This window comes from Rhipicephalus microplus, chromosome 10, assembly GCF_043290135.1.
Source record: "Rhipicephalus microplus isolate Deutch F79 chromosome 10, USDA_Rmic, whole genome shotgun sequence".
In the NCBI taxonomy this organism is placed as follows: domain Eukaryota; kingdom Metazoa; phylum Arthropoda; class Arachnida; order Ixodida; family Ixodidae; genus Rhipicephalus; species Rhipicephalus microplus.
In genome coordinates, this window is record NC_134709.1 from 856788 (window position 1) to 872911 (window position 16124).

The 16124-nt window shown below is 48.7% G+C and overlaps 1 protein-coding gene across 2 annotated transcripts in view; it reads right to left on the reverse strand.

Moving 5' to 3' along the window:
* LOC119181126 (latrophilin Cirl) overlaps positions 1 to 15843 on the reverse strand; it is a 251259-nt gene extending 235416 nt beyond the window's left edge. For both annotated transcript variants that reach the window (XM_037432309.2, XM_075874840.1), the window contains exon 1: positions 15412 to 15843. The gene's annotated coding sequence lies outside the window, so the exon portion shown is untranslated. The remainder of the gene's footprint in view (positions 1 to 15411) is intronic.
* Between the last annotated feature and the right edge of the window lie 281 nt (positions 15844 to 16124).

Sequence of the window (16124 nt, forward strand, 5' to 3'; positions counted from 1 at the left end):
GCACCACAGCGCCACCGCATGAATGCGAGTCTTTTTGCCGGGGTATATATTGCCACGTCACTCCAGGGGGTGTCGACAATGTTTATTGACGTTTGAGCAGCAGGGCTCTAACCAAGCGCGTCGGTTGGGCTTGTTTGCCAGAGCGGGAACCACGCGCACTTCTTTCTTCTCTGTGGTGTGAGCCTTCACCTTGGCATACGACCCACTACTAGAAGTAGGTGGCAATATTCCTCCTCAACAAAAAAAGAAAGAGCATCGTCCCGATGCTGTAAAGTTATTGAAAAAAAAACCAAAACACAGTAGCTTAAACAATGAAAAAGGGCACCAAAAATCAAATGTTAGACGCGATAAGTTCACCAATGATGAGGCAATTGTCGGAGCACAAATAAAAAAACACAGGAAAAGTGGTCTTTTAGGAACGCGCAAAATAAGGCTTCATGTGCACCACGTGAACTATGTCAGAGGTCGGTTGTTTTCGTTGTAACCATCGTGACGACGTAGCGTCCGGAACCACTTCGTAGTTCACGTCGCTCACGCGGCGTAATACTTTATAAGGAAGAAGTATCTGCTGAGCAACATTTCGGAGAGGCCACGGCGACGGACTGGGGTCCAAACCCAAACTTGGTTTCCCGGACTGTAAGATACGTCATTGTGACGAATATTGTAACGTCGTGCATCGACCTGTTGCTGCTGACCAATGTGTAGCCGGGGGAGCTGGCGAGTTTGCTCGGCACGCTCTGCAAATTCTTCTGCGTCAGTTGTTAATTGATCGGCGTCTTCACAAGGAAGCATCGCATCCAGCATCGTCTGAACTTCGCGGCCGTAGAGAAGTCGAAACGGTGTAAATCGGGTTGTTTCTTGAACGGCGGAGTTATAAGCGAACGTCACATAAGGCAAAATGCGATCCCATGTTTTGTGTTGGACGTCGATGTACACCGAGATCATGTTTGTGACTGTCTTATTTAGTCGCTCGGTTAAGCCGTTGCTCTGCGGATGGTAAGCAGTCGTCGTTCGATGCCTAGTGTTAATTAGTCGAAAACCTTCATCAATAGGCTGTGCAGAGAACGCTGTTCTTCTGTCGGTTATCACTGTAGATGGAGCACCGTAGCGCAGAACAATGTGGCACATGAACTGTGCTACCTCAGAAGCCGTGGCTCGTGGTATCGCCTGTGTCTCAGCATAGCGGGTCAAATAGTCAGTTGCAACAATGACCCATTTGTTGCCGTCGGACGATAAAGGAAATGGGCCGAGAACGTTCATGCCGACTTGGTCAAATGGCTTGTGGGGTGGATCAATTGGCTGAAGTAATCCAGCCGGCTTGCTTGGTGGCGACTTTCGACGCTGGCATTCACGACAGCTTTTAACGTACTGCTTCACGCTTGCCGAAAGTCCGGGCCAGTAGTACGCCTCACTTACTCTGGCGAGCGTTCGCGAGTAACCTAGATGACCAGATGTGGGCTCGTCATGACACGCGGAGAGGACTTCGTCCCGCACGTCCTTCGGCACGACGAGGTGGTAAGCGCGGCTCGTAGAACAGGCGTTTTTTTTTTTTTTTTTGTACAGGACATTATCTCGGAGGCAGAAAGACGTCACGACAAGAGATAGATGGCGAGGTATAACGGCGCTATGACCCTCCAGATGGTCGATGAGTGGTCGAATCTCTTCATCCCCTCGCTGGCGTCTGCTCAAGTCAGATGAGCTAAGGGCGCGCAGGAAACCGTCATCGTCCTCTTCTTCTTGATTGACTAAAGGAGCACGCGACAGCGTATCAGCGTCTTCATGCTTCCGTACAGACTTATATACGATGGTCACATCAAATTCCTGTAGACGCAAGCTCCATCGGGCCAGTCGCCCAGAGAGATTGCGTATGTTGACCAACACGCAGAGGGCATGGTGGTCCGTCACCGTGCACTTTAAATGGACGACCATAGAGGTACGGGCGAAACTTGGTGATCGCCCACACTACTGCGAGACACTCTTTCTCTGTGGTCGTGTAATTCACCTCGGTACGGGACAGTGAGCGGCTGGCATAGGCTATGACTCGTTCTTTGCGTGTTGATGCTGGACGAGCACTGCGCCGAGGCCGATGTTACTGGCGTCAGTGTGCACCTCTGTGACAGCATCATCGTCAACATGCGCAAGAACAGGGGCTGACTGCATCCGCTGTCGTAGCTAGGCAAAAGCAGCCTGTTGCTCGGTAGCCCATACAAACGGTGTGTCGTCGCGTGTGAGGCGTGTCAAGGGTTCCGCTATCTTCGAAAACCCTCTAATAAATCGTCGATAGTAGGCGCACAAGCCCAGAAAGCGCTGAACAGTCTTTTTGTCAGTAGGATGCGGAAACGCGGCTACAGCGGCAACATTGTCGCGGTCGGGTCGGACTCCTTTCACGTTCACTACATGGCCAAGGAATTTGAGCTCTTCATAACCAAAGTGACACTTCTGCAGTTTGAGTGTAAGATCTGCTGATTGAATAGATCTGCTGAAGAATAACGTCGCGTGAACATTCACGGAGCACAAGGAAACTTGCTACAAAAGTATAACCGCAGACCCGAACTCTACTTGTGCAGGTTCCAAGTGGAGAGACGGTGCGGCCACCAGCCGTTCGAATCACGGAGCCATGCCAGGGCGTGATTACCTTCTTTAGTAGTCTGGTCATTTTCCCGCTTAGTATCGAATAGTCAGCCCCAGTATCAACTAAAGCACCTACTGCATAGCCGTCTATCAGCACCGGTATATCCAGAGAAAGCCGCACATATCGCTCAGTCAAATCTACACCCTTTACTGTTAGCATCGATCGGAGGTCTTCAGCACGTCGACTGCCAGCGACCTCGCCTCCAAGGGTCGCTTGCGTTAGTTTCCCGGCGGGGACTGTGGTACCGTGCGCCAGCATGGCGCTGTGGCGAAGATGAAAAGCGATTCGGCGCCGGTGAGAGCGACTGCCGTCCAGAAGGCGGTGGCATGCGCTGTGTAGCCAGGTAGTCCTCAATGCCCCGGGGTCGCTGGCCATACCGAGGAGGCGCTGAATATACTGAAAAGCCGCGCAGCCCGAGGCGCCGGTATGGACACCGGCGGTACAAATGGTCCGCTTCACCGCAGTGGAAGCACAAAGGTCGGCGATCAGGAGTGCGTCAAACATCAGATTTCCGAGGCGAAGCACGTCTGTCGTCAAGGTAGTGAGCTGGTTGTTGCGCAAGATGCACAGGGCTGGCGTAAACGAGGGGTGGGGGCATGCGTGTGTTCTCGTAGTACCGTAGAGGCTGCGCCGACTGAAGTGAAACCGTAGGAGGTGCCTGAACAAACAGCGGGGAAGAGGAAGCTGGGCGCTTCAAGGCTTCCGCACAGGTCGCACAATGATATAGTCAGCCGGGGCGGGTGTAGCGTTATCCAGACTTACAGGGTCACGAAGGGCATGATGCAGCTCGTCCTTGACGATGCTTGCAATTGAACTCGCCGTAGGTAGTGGTGGTGTGGCAGCCCTTTGCAGCTCCTCGCGTACTATGGAGCGGATAAGGTCACGCAGACACTCGGTGTTGCTCCCAATAGTCGTGAGAACTTGAGCAGTGGACGTGTTCACTTGCCGCTCATACAGGGTGGATCGATGCTGAAACATCTTTTCCATCGTGACGGCTTCGGAGAAAAACTCAGCGACCGTGTTCGGAGGGCTCCGTACAAGGCCAGCGAAAAGCTGCTCCTGAACTCCCCGCATCGGGTGACGCAACTTCTTTTCTTCTGTCATACTCGGATCAGCCCGTCGGAACAAGCGCGTCATATCTTCCACATAGGTCATGACAGTTTCATTGGGCATCTGGATGCGGGCCTGGATCGCTCACTCCGCTCGTTCATGGTGATCAGCACTTCTGTAAGTATCCAACAGCCAGCGGCGGAATTCGGGCCACGATGTCATCAGTTCCTCGTGATTCATGTACCAGGTAGGTGCTCCATCCTCTAAATAGAAGTAAACACGCCGTAGTTTGGCCGCGTCGTTGCAGTCGTTCAAAGCAGCCACGCGCTCGAAGTCGACCAACCAGTCCTCGACGTCTTCGAGCTCGGTGCCATGAAACGGTTTCGGAACCGGTGGACTTTCGAGGGTGTACCGAGTCACCGGGGGGTTTTCCGTACCTGTTAAAGTGGTTTGCACGGACGTGCTCATCATACTCGTGTGAACTGTAGGGTCAGCTTCGCGTGGCAATCCCCTGATCCTGCGGCTTGTCCGATGAACGGGAGTGTTGACTCGCACTGGGCTTGTGGTGCCGCTTCCAGGAGGGGTCTGAAACATCCGTGAGGGGCTACCCAGCACCTCCACCAATTGTCACGTCGCTCCAGGGGATGTCGACAAGGTTTATTGACGTCTGAGCAACAGGGTTCTAACCAAGCGCGTCGGTTGGGCTTGTTTACCAGAGCGGGGGCCCACGCGCACTTCTTTCTTCTCTGTGGTGTGAGCCTTCACCTTGGCATACGACCCACTACTAGAAGTAGGTGGCAATATTTACCAAGTGGCTTTTTGCAAACCGTCTTCGGAACCTTGAACTGTTTTTGTGCCATATGTGCATGCATTTGATCAGCGAATAGTTTGCAGGGCTTCATGAACTCGAGACAACCACGGTGAGCGCTTTCGGCTCCGACTTCGGTTCATGGTGCGCCGTTCCGCAAAAACGATTAACGTGTGTTTGCGCGTCGTTTTAGTGCTTCCCCGTGAAATGCGGGTGTTAAGCTCACCGAAATTCGCGGACGAGGCTGTGTTTGGCTGTTGAAACCTGCGTATGTTTCTCGAACGTGCGTGTGCTGTGAGAAATTTCGCTGATGTGTGTCTGGAGGTACACGTGTGTCGGTGACAGCAGCCTATTCCCAGCTGTTTGAAGAGAATGCGCTTTCGCACGTAAACGTTGCATGGGTATTTTAGCGTGCCTACTCTAACATTTGCCCTTCGTACGCGCGAACTGCCACGAGCTGCACGCTGGGGCATCAGTGCCTTTCCAGCATTTCAACGATTGTTTATTTCTGCAATTAGAATTTATGCGTATTAGTTCGCTATATGAGGTGCTTTTTACTCATTTTCAGTCTTTAAATGATCATATTCATGGGGAGTGGCTACTCTTACCTTTATTCAGCACCACACCGCTGTTCAAATGAGTGCCGAAACGCGCGCCAATGTCAAGTATGACGTACACAAATTAGCGACGGACATGTCGGTCTCCCTCCCAATAAATAATGCTTCTGCACATCTCTTTCGCGAACGTCCGCGTGCAGTTCGGGTCAAGAAATGGTGCAGAATGACCCTCAAAATCTTTATTGTAACTGTATGCAGTTGCTCTTTAGAAAATGGGGATTTTTATTTCTGGTAAATTATCTTTAAAGCAGTACACTGGTTGTCTTGGTCGAGCTTCACTGTCACAAATCCATGCTGGAATATCAGAACTGTACCTAATATTCAAGAGAGTGAGCAAATATCGGTGACATACGCTTTCCTGCTGACTTCTGCACCTGACTTCTGTACTTGATCTTCATCATCAAATTACGCAACCACTAATCAAACATCGACCAATTGATTTTCAATTTTGATCTTTCTCTGTCTCGCTGCCTTCGTTTTTTTTTACCATGCTCTCCTAAAGTCATCAGTTTGACTTGTTTCGTAGAGCATGAGCATCGACATACATAGGCCAGTGTTTCAGAAAGCTGTCACGCATGCACTAGTACTCTTTTATTCAGTGCATGACACAATGTCATACCTCGAAACTGATGAACGGAAAGTTGTTTGTACTCTTTTATTAAAGTCAAAAGAGTAACAATGGGACTGCGCATCCCAGTGTTTGCCCAAATACAGAGGTATGTATGATATCTTGGATGAAGTGTGCCGTAAAGCAATGGAAAATGTTTCCGTCCCAGACCGTCTTATAGAAAAACGACCATCACAAGACCGCGGGACGAAACGGCGACGCACAAATGCCACGGCTTGCAGGTGACGGTGAACGTGACGCCGGGCGCCCAGCTGACGCGGCAGCAGCCGGGGGGAAGGGCGTTTCTTCCTCTTTTTTTTTTTCGCGCTGGCGCTTGTGGCTGAACAGTGGTTGTGGTAGTGGTTAGAAGATGAGAAAAGGCACCTACATTTCTGCAGCCCGGTCGGGAGCACGGCGCATTGCCTGAATGGTTCTGCGTAAGTTGATGCCGGCTCCTGGCGCCCGGCTGGTGCGAGAGCCGGCATCAACCCCCTTTTTTAAAGACGATAGTCTTTCTTTGGGACCTTTGACGGAAAAATGTCGGTCTGTCTGTCAGCACATTTGTCTGTTTGTCCACCCTAACGATACCTCAAACGGCATCAAATGGCCAACCCCATCCGCAGCGCCCACCAATATTGCTCAAGGTTTAGCGTTCATAGTTGTGCGACTGTCAATTAAAAATAAATTATTGCGCATATCTGAGGCGCCACAACAACGTTTCGATGTTTTCTATGTCTGCCTTTATACTAGAAGAGGCACACTCTAAGGAATGTAGCGTTTAATCGCGCTGCGCTGACAGTGCAACGTGATGCTGAAAAAGGTGTTTCCAACGCATTGCTACGACACCACGGTGGTGACACCTGCCCGTCGCTTTGCGTTCTACACCTTATCACCTCCGAGACTCTCGAGGCACGCTCGAGGCACTCCAACGCAGCGCCTGCCGAATACCATTCACCGATTTTATTGCATAGAACATCAAATAAATGTTTTGTTCACTCTCTCCAGATGCAAGACTATCGTCTTTCGACGACATTCACAGTGTAACATGTAGATTCGGGCCTTTTTTTGTTTTTTCCTTCTTGCGCCTGCTCTTACCGGCTGTATGCGTTACTTCCGCGGCGCGCGGCTGTCACGGGTATTTTTTTTTTTTGCTGGGCTCCCTATAGACAGGATGTTATCCAGCACGCAGGAGCGCGCCGCCTATAAGCCGTTCGTTATCCTGCATCTGACTAAGGGTATACTAGTGATCATTCTGATCCTTTAAATAACTATACCTTCTATTAAAAAAACGACCGAAAAATTCCACGAGCGACTCGGCAAAGAGAGAAACCCCATTCCGTTGATTATTAGCGGCAACTCTGTAACTGTACAATGCTTCAATGATCGGCAAGGCTGCAATAGCGTAAAGAACGGATACGGTAGTTGACCCTTCTAAAGGGACTGTCTACCGTCCTTCATCGCTCTCCTGTTTTATGTCGCAATAAAAGACGTATTATGCGAAGTGTCTAACTTTGCAGCGGTTTCTCTGGAAGGTTAAGCACGGTTTCTCTGGAAGGTTAGGCAACTTACGGCACGCAAACCCTGGAAAACCAGCTTCCGCGACTGCTCAATAGCTTCGCAGCTCAAAACGCACCCCTTGAAACATTGACAGATAAAGAGTTATTTTTTCTTTCATAATTTCTGTTATCTGTTTGCTCGCGATTTCTGTGCCTTAAAAGTGTACTTCTTTGTACTGTGTCTTTCATTTTTCTTTTTCTGTTATGTTATGCACAGTTGGTTTTTTATTCATGAATCCTTGCTGTTCGCCAAGTTAGGGGTCAGCAGCTCAGTCAAGCTGTTTTTTTATCCTCGGATTTTGCAGCTTTTACTGCGGGCCCCCGTCATCATGTACACAATGATGATGAAATAAACGTATTATTATTATTATTATAGCTGTCTAGAAATTTTTAAAAAATATATTTTTTTGTGCGCGTTATATCCTCTTCCATTGGTGGGATGAATGCCCACAACAGTGGTCTGTGTCGGTGAAAGTCAAAAACTGAATTCACATGCGGTTTTCGCAGGCTTCATCATTGTTTGGTTATTACAAAACAAATACCCCAGTGGTCGTTTCAGGCACACACACGCGTAGTTGTTTTTCTCATGAGCGGCGGCGGTGCTAGCGTTTCTCCGCCATTTTCAGGCAAGCGAGCACGCCACCGGCAGCGCCACCAGGCGGCTACTTTAATACGAAGGAGAAAAAAAAGCAAACATTAGACTCTGGCGCAACCTAGAACAGCCTCCAAGTGCATAAAATACAATTCCAAGTTGTACGTGTTTGCTTTTAGGCAAACTAAGTTTTCTTGCGAGGATTTCTTGTCCTACCAATAGACTGTCAATATTGACCACATTCGCTGTTGGGTGACGCTAGTGGTCACTTTTTATCTACTTTCAACATCAAGTTGAAGTTATAATTCCTTTTTTTTTCTGGCACGATCGCATGCTCGTTGCCGCCAATGTGAGGGACGATCTTTTCTTTTTCGCCACAATCAGAAAACTTTTGCCGAACGGTAGACAGTCCCTTTAAGAAGTGCGCATATGTTTGAGAGACCGTAATTTATGGGAAAATGCAAGAAGGGAAATTTTACAGTTATTTATTATTTCACGAGCCAAAACCACAATACGATTATGAGAGACGCCGTAGTTTTGAGCACTTGGAGTTCGTGCTCTGACATGGCACATTACGCGGGCCAGCACCGCCTACATCTGAGTGCGACCACCGCAGCCGGGATCGACCTTCAAGCCAGCAGCCGAGCCCCGTAGCCGCACCACGGCGTAGCCAGCCGTATGGAAGGCTGCTTGTCTCACGACAGTCGGCGCCTCCGTGACGTTCGTTCCATGCGTTAATTATGAGCCAACCAGGCCTTATCATTAAGTTATTCGCGGCGAACAACGCGAAAACCCCAGACGAGAGAGTTGACATTCAACCTATGCAAGAGGTCACGAGGTGCATTCTTTTTCTACGGTTGTTATCGCTTTCTTCAGTAAAATTTCAGTTGAGAGCTTGTCCACTTCTCGTCTTCGCCACGAGGAATCTGCTCCAACTCGCCCATACTGTACCGAGTAAAGTTGTGGCTCCGTACTCCGCTGGTGCCCCGAGCAACTAACAACAGGAGCGCCCTTGACCACAGTGTGGCCGCCGAAAATATTGAACGATAATGTTGTTCCGTGGAAGCAGACCCCGAGGAAGTAAAGAGCAAGCGCTCACTTTCAGCCACCAGGATGTTTTAGTCAGAAGAGAGAAACATACACCTTTTCCCGACAGGATGCTGTGTGACAGGTAGGGCACCCTGAAGCTTTAGAAGTTGAACGCGATAGTGAAATCCTGTTTCTAGTGCGTGCATGAAACCTTTTCGAATTCGCTATACACCCACTACGTGGCCTTGCTTTGTAGTGGGACTTGGAACCACGGCGTGTCAAGGGCTCGACGTCGGTGGCAGGTCCACATAGCCGATCTTCGCCAGCGAGGGGACGCGTTGTTAGAGATAGAACGAAGGTTTATTTACATGGCACTTGAAAGATGGAACTGTACAGAGATTCAGCAGATATTTATTTCTTATTTACAAAATGCTTCAGCTCCCTTTACGGAGATCCCAAGAAGGCGGTGACCACTGTTGCCGCAAATCAGGTGACTTGATATCTCAGTTGTCCACCCAGGGTACAGGAATTGGGCCACTCGTGAGGACGTGGGTGAGCATGTCCAATGGTTATCACGAGCGTACCACACAATGACGCACCCGGTTCATGCCTTGAAGGCACCGTAAAAGTTTGTAAGGAAGGGGAAAGTTGAGCTTCTGACACGAGCGTGGTCCATGGCTGCTTTCAGCGACAGAACCCTCTCGAACACGGCAGTCCGAGTGCTTGATTCCTGAAAACGACTTCTGCGACGCCTTCCCAACTGTCAGTGTTTTGCGACGACCTCGCGTAGGCGACAATAGCCGAGTCAAGAGGTTGACTTCATGGAAACTGCAACAGTGCTCACGCTGTTCAACCCGGCTCAACAAAACGGTTGTTTCGCGAAGCTTTCGTTGAGTTCGTTGTGACCCGACCACCGCGAACTGCCTGGCCCACCTGCAGGACAGCGTCGTGCTTTTCGGTTCCGGCCTGGCGCCGATATCGGGGAGAAAACCTTCTCGCAGACCGGCTCACGTACAATGGCGTCGCTAAGACAAACTGATGGGCCAAACGTAACAGACGCTATAAGGATAATCAGATATTCAGACGCCCGTTGGCAATGCACGCTTGTATCACGCATTATTACTGCAATATTTCATGTTGCATTATGAAGCATGTATACAGGACGCGTGTGTTTGTGAAGGATGAAAGCTACTTACACTGGATTTCCAAGCAGACAAAGTTCGTTTCACTAACCTTACCAGCAGAGGCGTGGCCTGTGTTTTAATTTCTGGTTAAACTTCACAAACGGGTTGCTAAGATAAATATATTGCAATACACAACGAACAATACAAAAAAATTTAAAAATAACTAAGGCCGTCAAGCATTACTATAGCACATCACGTCCTAGAATTCCTTCATGGGCTTCTACTCTTTTTACACATAAAGGTACACATTCGTCTGTTCTTACTACCTCGAGAAATCTTGAGATAATTTCTTTGCTGGTCTCGTGTCCCGGTCACAATGAAATCCAGCCATTCTAGAGCGTCATATACTGTGCAAGGCCGTCATCATGATAAAATCGAAAGGTAATCCATCCTCATCCCCTATTGCCGAATACCTGATCCCATGAGGGTCTAACGGGAACTCTTTTTTAATTGTCCTTTGTAATACGTCCCAAAAGTAAACTGCTTCCCAACAGTGCAGGAAAACATGGTCAATAGTTTCCGGTTTCTTACAAATTAGACAGCGAGATCCCCAAGGTATATAAAACCCACGCTCCTCTAGGAAGGTTCTTACAGGAAATGTTCCGGTGTGTAATTTAAAAAAGAACATTTTTGCACTTGGAGCTGCCGGCATTTTTTTTAACTCGTTTAAGTACATTCTGACCCTTGCGAGCTGTATATAGCGCTCTGTACAGTGGGATGGGGAGCACGGTGTCACATAAATCTTTGTATAGTTTTTTTTTTCAACAGACCACAGGTAGTCACTTGAAAAACGAACACACAAAAAACCACACGCTGGCCACAACTTCCTTCATGTATCCTTGCACAGCCCCTGTGGTAACATGGCTGCTCACAACAAGCTCAGGCAACAGTCTACTCAGTCTTGTTTGACACACTGTTAGTAGGAAAGGATCTCTTGTCTCGCGAAAAAAGAAAAACCTACTTACTAACTGCTTGATAAACAGATGTCCTAGTCCAAGGCCTCCACACCTCACCCGTCTTAACAAATTCGGCGACTGCACCTTTCAGTGTTAGACCCCCACACAGATATTGCAAAGACCCGGTGTAATTTTTGCACATTGACCCGGGAAAAGTACAGCCCTTGCATCACATACCACAGCTTAAACACAAAAAACCGGTTGCATGAAAAAAAAGAAAAAAGAGGCGTGGCCGTGTGGTAGAACATGCACTTGCCACGCAAACAACACGGGTTCGATCCCCATTTTGCTGCAGGATGTTTTTATCATTTATCTATTTTATTTGCATCATTCTCGATTTTCCGCTCACGCATGAAATGATTTGTCGCTCACATCGACATTTCTGCAAAACAAGCTCTTTAGCGCCATCGCGTTAAAAAATCGTGGTGGCTGAAATCGCGCGCTTGCTCTTCCTCGGTGTCTACTCCCAGCTAAGTACACCTTCGAATATAGCTCCCCACATTCCACTCCTCAGCACTAGCGATAAAAAGCACTTCGAAACACCGTACAGCAGAGCTACTGCGGCGGCGGTGTTGTGGAAGCAGCCGGCGAAACAAGTTCTGCTGCTACCACGCTACGCAGAAGATGGCCTGCCGTCGAAAACTGTCCGTGCCTCACTTGTCGGAAACGTCCAGCTTCAAAAAATTGAAGAAGTTAAAGATAAAATAAAAACCACTCCAGGTAACAGGCCCACTACCGCATTTTTTTTTTGGGGGGGGGGGACACTTGCTCGAGATTTCTTTTTAAAAAGTCATATACTTTTTTCTTCTATAAAACACCCAAGATATTAGCGAAGGTGGATTGGGGGGCGCCCTTTCTGGCTACGTGCCTGTGTGAGCGACGATAAATAAAATTAGGGGACACTAAACCTTCAGCAGTTGACCACGATTGCGACGTCCTGTTCCGTACTTCAAACACTTGGTGCATGAAAACATTTCGAATTCGCTATTCACCTTGAAGGAATAGGCACAGTAGCATGAGTGCCTTTTGTAGTGGGGCACCGGCTTTCAACTACGGATCCATTATGATAATCACATATTCTGACGCCCGTTGGCAATGGACGCTTTGCAGCACGCATTATTACTGCAATATTTCATGTTGCACTGTGTATACAGGACGCGTGTATTTGTAAAGCATGAAAGCTACTTTCACAACATTTCCAAAGAGAAGAATTTTTTTTTTTTTTTTAGTTTTCACAAGCAGAGGCGGGATCGTGCGGTAGAACATCGCTTGCCACGCAAAAGACCCAGGTTCACTCACTAGAACCCAAACATCCCTGGTTCAGTCGCCACTCTGCTACAGGATTTTTTATCATTTGTTTATTTTATTTGCATCGTTCTCGATTCTTCGGTCACGCATAAGATGATTTTTCGCTCACAACTAAGGACGCCAGCATTTCTGCGAAACGAGCTCTTCAACGCTACCGCATTAAAAAAGAGTGTATATAAAATATGCTTATGTGGCCAGATTAGGTTGGCGTCAAACGCGTGAGGAGGCACGAAATGCAAGGTTGAAAGCCATTCGAACAATTTTGTCCCTTTGGTAAGATTTGGAGCGAAAGAACAAGGAGGACATGCGCCATCTTTCGACACTGAAATAGTCCACCGAAGCATAAAGAGCAAAAATTACCCGACAGAGCTAGTTCTTTTTTTTTTTTTTTGTTTATCGCGCTCTCAATTTTTTCTTTATACAATGCTGTGGCGCGTGAGCATCACCACAGCGTGCTTCAGGGGCAATAAAACATTTTGTTGCAATTTAGCGCATGTATGTATAATTATTATGCACATATATGTGGCTACAATAGTCCCCACTTGAAGGAAAGTAAATGAAAGTGACGCGTCCCTCCGTGTATTTCATTGCGCTAAATAATGACCTTTGTGTCTTACCAACAAGGCCGAATTCCTTGTTGTAAATCGCGCTCGCGCGGAGTTGTCTTCCATGCTCGCGGCACTGAGCGTGGAAGAGTACGACGAAGAGATCAAATGCACGTGCAGTATAATGCCAACGGTTTGCTGGTGAACGATTGTTCGCCATGTTAAGACGGCTTAGCACTCTGCACCAATAAACCTGGTTGAATTGTCTTTTCTTTCATTCCTCGCTCTGGCATATTGGAGTTCCTAAACACGAAGGTTGCCATCTGGTTCTGCTGGCTTGCCCTCAAGGCAAGTTACGAACGAGGGACACGAGAACACACAGGGCGCTAACCTTAAAGTTTATTTCAGAGCACAGTGACAATGGATTTTTTTTTTTGCACTTTATGTACAGCCACCCATTTTTTTCTTTCCCTGAACGCGCCGACGAAATCAATGGGAGTACGTGCGTGATGAACGGTCCTAAGGAACGCCATCAAACATGCACACAACCACTCACACCAAGCAATTTCTGACAATAATATCTTCCAACTGCGACATGTTAGGCGCTTCAATATTCAAACGCGTCACTTTATTTCTACTTATGGCGTCAATGGTGCACTTTTCCGACATAGGTTCGCACCAGCATCTCCATAAGGAATGGCAAAGAAACCACCTGACCTATTTTTTTTTAATAACGCTACTCGCGTGCTCACGCAGCCTGTCAACATCCCGACCTGACTGCCCTACGTAACAGTAGCCGCAACTTAAAAGGTATGCGGTACGCAATGCGTTCTTTGCATGCCACAAACATGGTGTGATGTTTTTTCCTCAGCATAGGCGCACTATTTTGTTAAGAAAGAAGGCTCATTTTGCTCCGAAATGAATTTGTTGAAAGACCAGCGTCTCTTGCGCGCAACGTTACGGTTGCCAGAACTTTCGAGGCAGCAAAAGCGCAGTGACAGCTGCACGTATCAGTGGTCCGAGAACGCCGGGGCGAGAAATTTTCTTGGGAGAAACAGGGCCGCCGCGAGAGAACCGGTTTGCACACCCAGGAGCAAACAACGCCCTGCCGCTGGCCCCGAACGGCCCATGGCGGACACCACACTGGACGCCCCCGTTGGTCAACTGGCCCCCCGAGCTGGTGAACGAAACGCTATGCGATGCAATCGAAAAATATTCACAAAGCATACTAGGTGGTTCCTTGCGAGAAAAAACGCGTGAACAGTTTGTGAAAGAATTGCCGAACCGCATATTGCGATACTATTACTATTCATTGTATGACTGTTGTTTACGAACTCATGTACCCACTACTGCTATGTCTCGTCTAGCGAGACAGTAGTATTTGTAAACAAATAAAAACTGATTATATGCACTCATCTATCCATCTAGATTGTTACAGGACGTCCCAGCGATTTGGCAATATTTTTTTACACTGTTTAATGCGCTTGCGCATAAGCTTTCTTGGTGTGGCGTTCTTCTTGCAAGTGAGCGTCTTTTCTGTCGTGTCTCCTTCCTTCCCAAATTCCGCACTCCCATATGCAAGATTTCATTGAGTTTAGAATATGCATTAAAATTACCACACAATGACTACAGGAAAGTAGCGGAGTGTTACTAGTAGTAAGCGTAAATGTGACGGAAAGTAAAACTGAACGATGCTCCACAAATTGAGCAATAGCGGCTACAGCACAGCGTAGGTGCCAACAGAATGTTACCTTTTCATTTACCTCGCGAAATCGCTGCTATCATTGTACATTAGTTCTCAGTAGCATTGCGTCTAACACGAGCTTATTTACTGCTTCTACAAAGGCAATGTCCAGACTTTTGAGTCGGTACGTGCACTCTAAAATGATCATGTGACCTTAATATCAACCACAACAAACGGCGCGCTGCATTTGGCCGACACATCGCCTCCTCTTAAACGGTGGTCTGTGGCCGCATCGCTTGTCGCGACCTGGCATCAAACGAACTCGAGCAGGCGCACACGGCCAGCGTTTCACATGACTCACCAACTAGCACACGTTGCAGCTGCTGCGGACAACAGAAACTGTCTGTTAGACTTCCTTCGGCCGCGATACGAAGCGATCACGCGTAATCTTTCCAACACTTGACACTGTCGCGAAGCATCTCTCGGGCGTGGATTCCAAGCGCGTTTCGACATCTTGCGACTATGCGCGTACTCACTCACGTCGACAGCCCGCTTCGACGTTCAAGTTACACCAAACGAGAAAACTCAACCTGGTGAGCGCAGGCGGACTACTTAATCTAGATTGCGATATGCGAACTGCGTCGGGCAAGGCACATGCTACTGGATTTAAACAATGCATCCCACTTCGCCCATGGCTGCTCCAAATAAGATAGCCGGAGGACTGCTAGTTGGAACAACACAGATTAGTTTCCTGCGACATTCAGGCCATACGCGATAGCGAATGCAATCTCAGCAGATGATGATGGCAACATCGCGCATAGCGGAAGTGCATTGCCTCCTCACCTGGTGTCCAATTGGCATCTAATCTCCGTTGTTTATCCACAGAGGAGTGCCGTTTAAAATCCTGGCGCTGCACGGAGCTCTCCGGTGTTTGCTGTCATGTCGAACAAAGAAGAGCGCCCGGCCGATGCCGAGCCTGGTGATGGTGGCTACCTGTTGTTCGCTCGAGGATTGCTCGCTCCTAGGCGTCACACACACATCGACGCGAAATCACTGGCCTCGCACTCACAGTCACACAACCGGGCACGCAACACCGTCGTCGACGATGAGACCTCGGACGCATCAGTAGAGTTGATCGCGCTCGTAATATGTAAAACACGTCGCCATCGAGCCAAGCAGCGCCCGGAAATCGACTTAAAACTCGCGCACAACTGACACAGCAACGCAGACGTCGAGCGAACCTCCGGCCGCCTTTCAAACGATCGCCCCGCAAGAAAAGTGTCCGCTAGGAGCGCCACCAACGTTGCCTCCTCGCTTGCAGCGCCGGAACCACTCCCATCCTACGACACATCACGCTTTTGGTGAGTGCGTTGTTACAGCCAACGTTATTGGACGATAGCTGTTCTTTCCCCAGTCTGAGGCATGGCGGGCAGAAGGTCTCCCAAAAGAAGAAGCGGCGCTGCTTGCTAGAGCCATCGTCCGCAGCAGCTTGGTGCTCTGTGAGCTTTCTTCTCGGCTCCCGACTGTTCGCGGCGGCGGTGGGGCGAAGGCGTTTG